The 7,998-nt window shown below is 32.0% G+C and overlaps 1 protein-coding gene across 1 annotated transcript in view; it reads left to right on the top strand.

Annotated features, from left to right (window-relative positions):
• Positions 1 to 7,998, top strand: part of LOC115244048 (uridine phosphorylase 1) — a 27,011-nt gene that overhangs the window by 2,070 nt on the left and 16,943 nt on the right. The window lies entirely within an intron of this gene.

The following is a 7,998-nucleotide window of genomic DNA, read 5'->3' as shown; positions in this document are numbered from 1 at the left end:
ATGTATATTATACACACACTAATACCGCATTACATATATATTATATATATTTTTAATGACAGATTTTGATCTTTTTCTAACGAAAATGCCATCGATTTTCGCACATTTTTGATTTTTAGCGTCATGTATACCACAGATCCATTCATATTAAAATTCTATTAAAATAAAATGTAATCTTGAAATTGAGTGAAGAACAGTAATTTTGTAATGAAATTCCTTTTCTGAAATTTAATTTCGTAATTAGAAACTCTATGTATAAATTAAATTTTGTGTAGAATAGAATTTATATTATATAACTTGGAAGTTTTATCAAATATATAAAATTATTATTTTTATTCTTAATAAAAATATTTTTCTACGAGACATACACATTAGTAACGTATAAACGACACACAAATATTTATTATGTACGCAAAATTCAGATTATTTTTGATAAATGAGTTGTCTACACATAAATCAGATCATTAAGAAACATTTACGCACGATATGCGAAAGAAAAGCCGAATGAAACGCATGATTACGTGTACGTTGACTTACATGCTTTCCGTTGGCAACGAAGTGGACGATCGATGCGACTCTATTAATAAGAACGTACAAAGCAGATTGTGCCCTTTTCTATATTCTCTGTGTCAACCACGTCCCCTCGTGAATTAACCCTAAGAGTTCACTCTTGGGGTCTAATAGATCCCAGTTTCGCCCAGATTTCGGTTTCGCTTTGCTCTTATCATTGTATATGTCAAAGAAGAAAGATTATTTTCAAAATTTTCTGTTGGCCAGATAATTAGAAATGTCATCCAAATAAAAATTTTGTATATAACATTTTTTCACCACACGATATATATATTGAATATTTATTCATTACATCCATTTATATATATATATATATATATATATATATATAACATAAATATTTCCTGATGCATAAACAATTGTTATTGCAAACAGGAATAGATTTTGATGAATGAATTCGGGAACTATTTGCATGACAAATTGATCCTTTCATCTCTTCAGCTTCGCGCTCGCTTATGAAATTGCAACGGGTTACATAAACACTACAGGTAATGGGCGTTCGTTGTTATTTTACATAATTATATCCAGCTGTTTTTGTAAAGGGATGAAGTATGAGAAAAACCTTTCAGCGCTTGCCAACCGTGTAATCTTCTTGCATAAATCAAACAAAATATTACTCTCTATCAGTAATATAATCGTATACTTTTCATATTACGTAAATGAAATATTTAAAAATGGATGTAAAGATCAAATATTCGATATATATATCGTGCGGTGAAAAAAAGTTATATAGAAAATTTTTATTTAGGTGAAATTTCTAATTATCTGACCAACAGAAAATCTTGTAAACAATCTTTCTTCTTTGTCATTCAAAAAATATATTTTAATATAGTTTATGAGGGGGAAGAAGTTGAAATAAATATTTCTAAGAAATATCTATATCTGTATATCTGCCAGCAATATCCTTTAAGGCGTGCAAAGTATCTGATCTCATTAATTAATACAAGCCTGGAAGTCTCGATCTCATTTCAACAGCTATAGCAACATGCGCTATCCCATGACTCAGTAATTGCACACCATGTAGATGCGATGGCTAGTTTATTCAACGGTATCTCGCGTTGTTTACCTTGCCAAACACTTCTTATCACTGTCCACGCCCCGAGTAATGTAATAGATAGCGAGATAGATCGACATATGAAAGTGCAAAAGAAAGCGCAATAAATAATTGATCACTCGGTCAAGTACAAGTCATCGATAAATCTGAATGCAAAAAACGTGACGTTATATCGGACGACACGTGAGGAGACAGAGACTTGGCCTTGTATTTAAATGCATATGAGGTTGCTCGAGTATTCCGGTAAAACAGACATTTTGCAAAGATTTTATAAAACTAGGCCACACTTTATATACCCTCCCATAAAGAATTAGTATAGAGTGTCGCAAGTTCTCTTTTTATCTGTGGATTATGCATAGTGTATTGCGTAATATGATACCATATATTGCATTATATGCTGCATATTTTCTGAGTCATAAAATTTCAATTTCTTTTTATTTGATGAGTTATATAAATGGGTCGTGAAATGTATCTGTCATTTTTTTATCAATTATCATTATTACTGTACAAATATATATATATAGGTGATTTCAAAATGCACATGTTGACTTCATGAATTTAACGATAGATCGAATATTAAAGTATCTGCATTAAAAAAAATATATATTTAATACTCTGATATTATCTTGAGATTTATAGTAAAATCTCTATCCCATTAGTGTGTAATTTAACATATTCTGTATATAATTGGCAATTACAATATATGACTTAAATTTCAAATGATAGATTATCCTCATTCTCATATCGCCTCTCTTCATTAGTAGTTTTATTGGAATCTCATAATAATTAATCTTCAAACGGGCAATCCTTTTCAATTAAAAGAAAATCAGATTTTTTCATAATTTTTCATATATATGTATATGATTTTTATTTATTAACATTTTAATTTATATAATTACAGTTAAAAGTGCGTCACACACACGGGCATAAAGAATGTCTCTTTATCGCACTCATTTCAGACTGTGTGCGCTAAAATCATTGAAAGTTTCGATTCGTGTACTCGGTTCACATATCTAATTGCTAAGAATTTAATGTCCTACCTTTTACGAGATATTCTAGTATAAGTATAATTCTCTCGCACACAATACCATCCCGATTCTTCGGTTGCCATAGTAACAAGATACGCATAGACCTTGGTAATAATCTATTGTGTTTTTAGAGAACGACCAACTCCACGAGACACATTATTATCTTTCAATCGCGTAATCCGTATGAAAATCAATTTCAAGAGTTAGGATATATCATAAAATATGCACGTGCAAAATTCCTTGTTGAAATTTTCAACAATTGTTCGTTTCTCATAATTGAAACCGTCCCAATATTATTTCAAAATTTGTTTTTGTAGTAAAAAATAAATTATAATAATATAATTATATATTTTTTCGAAAAATGTGATATAATTATAAATTTATTTTATAGTCTCTTTCTTTCTGTTTTATTTTTCATTATGAAATGTAATCGCAATATAATTTAACAATTTATTTAATTTAATAATAATATAATCAATATTATGTGTATGTATATGTACTATTATCAATTATTACAATCAATATAGTACAATAGCACAACTAATATTAAGAAAGAAATATTAATACAATTTCACAGGATTAAAAAGCGATAAAGTTATGCGAATATCTGCGCCACATGTCGCCCAATCCATGTTACTCAAACAATTGATATCGTTAATGTTTAATTCTGCCGCTCGTGTTAGATTACGTAATGCAAAATAAGTCCTGTTCACATCGAACTTTGATTACGTCGTTAGTTCAATCAATAATTGCGGAAGCTTTTCAACGATATTAGCAACAGTTCAAATATCGGATATCAATTATGTAATCATATATTCAAATAAAAATTATAAATCTTTTTACTTGTGAAATGCCGTAATATTTTTGCCCCGAATAAAAATGCGGACCTACAAATTTATGATATAAATTATCAAGTAATAATAAATCTTTCTCACGCTCCTTATCTTCAATTTCTGATTTCTTCGTGCTATCAAAATGCGATATGCACCACGTCTATCGCTCTAATGGAGAAGCCTTAATTAAAAGATCGGAGAACTTGTTTATGAACGCGTGTGCAATTTCTGTAACATAACAAATCCTTTGCCTTTTATCTTCACACAGGTTTTGACTACGATTGGCGTCTTTTTGGCTAGCTTCACACGTCGGGGAAACACGTACTGCATGCACGTGCATTTCTATTGTAAAATAAAACGGGTTTATTGCAGAGGAAATGCGGGTTTTCTACTCATATTGGGAGAAACAATTTTTCCGGATAGATGAGAAGTTCTAAAGAGACTCAAAGATGCATAACTAATAGTTTTTGCTTATATTTTGCTTATATCTAATCTATGTAATTTTAATTTTTTTCTTAACTTGACGAAGGAAAAGGAGGATGAACAAAAGTATTTAACACGTTGCAAAGAATCACGAAGAATTATCGGGAATCCTTGAACTCTCAAGGAAACGACATATGTGCGATATTCTAACGCGTGCGCCCAGTGCTACTTTAAGCCCATATGCCAAAATGAGGTCAGAGGTCAGGAGCAACGCGATAACACGTTCCCTGCATAACGCCAACACATTAGTCGCCCAAAAGCGTCCGAATTAGGATACTCGAGTGTTAGGATACTGTCTATGTATGACAGTCGAACATAATCCTAGTTGTTGAGCATCATTAAGGGGATCTCCTCTTCACATAAATTTAAATTGTAATAAATATTATAAAGAAAGAGAGAGAAAGAGAGAAAACTATACTCTGATAATAACATAAAAATACTGTGCACAAGAATTAATATATTTATTAATAACTAAATTTAGTATTCTATGCGACAATTGATTGCATTCTGCAATTTGGTAATCTATGGTTCTAAATATAAATTATCCCACACAACGTTAAATTTGAGAAGAAAAATAGATTTTTTATTCTAGAAATTAAATTTAATTTGGTCTCTAAAATTTAATTATTAAATTTGTATTAACAGTATATTAAATATTCGAATAATAACGGTTTTATTGAAAATGTATTATTAGAAACCAATTATTGTATACTAAGTATAATTACAACTCAAAAATTAATTTTTGATAATGAAAATAATAATATTTCAGAGAGGCAAAATATATATGTATATTTTGTTTAATATTATCTCTCAATAAAATTAAAATTCAAAGATACGCAAATTGTATTTTGCGTTGTAATTAGAAAGAAATTCGGGATATATATCATGTCAATGTACATTTGGTACAAACATATTCTCAAATCGCGTAAACAAATATCTGATAGTGATTTAGAGTTAATGACGCTTCTCATTATTTCGGATTAATATTTATAACGTATCACGCATATTATTATGTATACGTTTCGAGCTGCGCATAATGATTTCAGTTATACGGTCGCGGTTGTCAGTTGCATTAGATCCGAATTCGCGAAACTGTGTCTGATTCGCGCGCCTACCTCTGATAACATAGAGATTGCATGCGCATTGTGTGCACATGATGACGAATTTCAAAGTTTGGAACGGTGAGATATCGACGACCCCTATCAGATATCGGACCCCCGGATGTGCGGATATTGCACAAGAGTGCTATTGCCTGTGGCACGATACGGCTTATTCAATTCATACACACTATCGATTAGATCCAAAATCGATGGACGTTGCCGTAAAAGCGTGCTCGCTATATATGCGTCAAAAAAAAAAAAAAAGAAAAAAAAATTGAAAACCGAGAAAAAAGATGACAATATGCTCGTTTTTGCATACAAGACAGTACTTTTATTGTGAAGAAGAATAAATCTGAAATAACTAAAACGCTAAAGAAATTGTTGCATTGCGAGAAAAGAATTCGTGCATTTGCGATTGAATTCAAAATCATTGAATGTATTGATTAGTGCAAAACGCTAAAAATGTATTTTTTTCTCCATACACCTAAGACAGTTTTTATACTATAAAATTTAAAAGTAAATTTTCCATTTTTGATATTTGAAATGTAAAATCTTCTTCATTTAATGAAAGATTTGCGAATAAAAGCATTGACAGTATATTATATTTCATTCTATTATAATTTTATAGCTAAGTCTCTCACACACACACACACACACATCACACGATTATTATAGAGTTATAGACACTTGTGATATCTCGGAATTATCAGTGTCTTTTGTTTTAGTACCAGTAAGTTAAATGTGAGTATTTTTTTTAAATTGTGTAGATTAGTTTATATAGCGTTCCAATGTGCAATTGTTTGATTCAAATCTCTAATTGACACACTAGACTGATAGAACTAGAAAACACGTTTTTATTAGGTAATCGATAACCGTAACATTGGCATCTGTTCAAAACATGTCTCTTTACAATAATAGCACATTCGATGATATTGCGTAACAGATCTCTCGAAAGGATAAGCTTCTCAAGCAATTAAACATATCTCTCAAAGAAACTTTATCATCCACATAAATTTTGTTACGCCCACAATCTGATGAGTATAATTACCTGTAATGAAGGGTCTGAATAAAGGGAATGTAATTTCATTATATAGATTATCCTAAAATTCTTGTGAATTTAATCACAATTATCCAATAAATTTAGAGTCGATGTTTCTTCTTTGGTCCATATCGAAAATATATCGACACCAACATCTATAAATCTACGTTTACTTTCCGCTTGCCAAAAGATGATTCAGTGTAATGGTGCAAAGCGCACTTTGCGCAGCAAGCAGAGCATTTGGTTGGCATCGCTGGTCTAAAAGTAGCAACGATCCAGCACCGTCCGGCAATAAAGAGATCATATGGCGACTAACGTTCTCGGTTGCTGCTTCGATCCGTCTCGCGAGACTCATTCGTTAATAGCGATTTGAATATACATGTATATATCTCTCGGTCATGCAACAAAGTGTGTGTATCTGCGTGTTTCTTACAACGTACAGTGATCGTAATGAACGAAATAATCAATCAAGTCGGTAATAGCGGCTATAAGCGTCGTCGCGATGTGAAATCATCGTCAATTCTGTTATTACCATCAGTGCCAAGAATATTGGAAAAGTTTCTCGTGGTTTGATATGGATATAACGCACGCCGGAAATTAAAGTAAAATCAAAGTAATTCCCAGTACGTTGTTAGGAATGTAATTAGACAACGAGGAAAGGTTTATTTGTCGATACACATCAGAATTTTCATCGATCTTGAATTGAGAGAAAATTGAAATTTTGAAGAATCTATCATTAAAAATCAATACAGAGTATCTTCTCATTCTTCTTTTCTCGCCATATTTCAATGCTTTTGGAAAACTCATGACAATTCTAACGAAATAAAGGAACAGCCTTTCATCCCATTATAATACACATTATATATATACATTTAATACTTAATCAATACCCATATATTTCTATAAGATATAACTTTACCATTGTTAAAATCCTGAATACTTGCGATTAAATTAACTTAATTTAACGTGCTTTATCTAGGAAAAAAGCGTGCTCTATTTCGATAATATAAAATTTCGCACGTAATGATCCGAAACAGTGCAGTGGAAATTAAAGCGGTCTTCCGTAGCGGATTATTAATAAAATATTACAGCCGGTTCATCGAGATGACGCTTATTTATCGATATCTCACGGGAAGCCTCGAGGTAATTTACGGGCGAATTGCTCGGGGAAGCCTCGTGGTTGGAACACAACCCTCCTCGTCCCATGATTCCCCGTGGAGAAGCACGCCCACGCACCGGAAAAAGAAATGGTCATACAAACGGAAATAAAAGAACCTCGAAAGATGTTTCTCGGAACGAGCAGCGCAGATGCGGCGCAATCGCGTAGAGCGGAGAGATGGTGGTTACGTAATATCTCCGACGACCCTCGTAACCGCGCGAGAATAACTCCAATTTCTCGGCTTGGTGGAGAGATAGCGAATTCCATTCTACGCGGTTAGCTCTCTGCTTGCGGTTCTAGTTCGCAATCGCAAAAAAATTCGATAAACTCGTATCTCTCCCGGGAGATTGACGATCGATCCTAATAGAATGGATATTTTCCTCGTAATTTTAATTTACGTCCAATTTCTAATTAAGGGCGCGCGCGCAATGTCGGATATTAACTATTATATTTCGCTAATTTATTATGAAAGGTTTACGTAACGCGCAAATTGTGCAAAGATAATTCTGATTTGAAAACAATACTTCAGACAATAAATTTCGAGCGAGAAAAAGATGTTACGCAGGTGAACGCAATTTATTTAAGCTTTATTCCGAATTATGATAAATCAAACGTTATGGCACATGCGCGATGCTTACGATAATAATACTAAGATCTTTTTATTATTAGTGGCAGAAAGTTAATGGATTCATTATAAATATTTTTTGAATGATATAAAATTGTTAGGAATGC

The sequence above is a fragment of the Formica exsecta genome, unplaced genomic scaffold (genome assembly GCF_003651465.1).
Source record: "Formica exsecta isolate Colony F162 unplaced genomic scaffold, ASM365146v1 scaffold79, whole genome shotgun sequence".
Taxonomy (NCBI): Eukaryota; Metazoa; Arthropoda; class Insecta; order Hymenoptera; family Formicidae; genus Formica; species Formica exsecta.
This window is presented reverse-complemented; position numbering and strand designations above follow the sequence as displayed.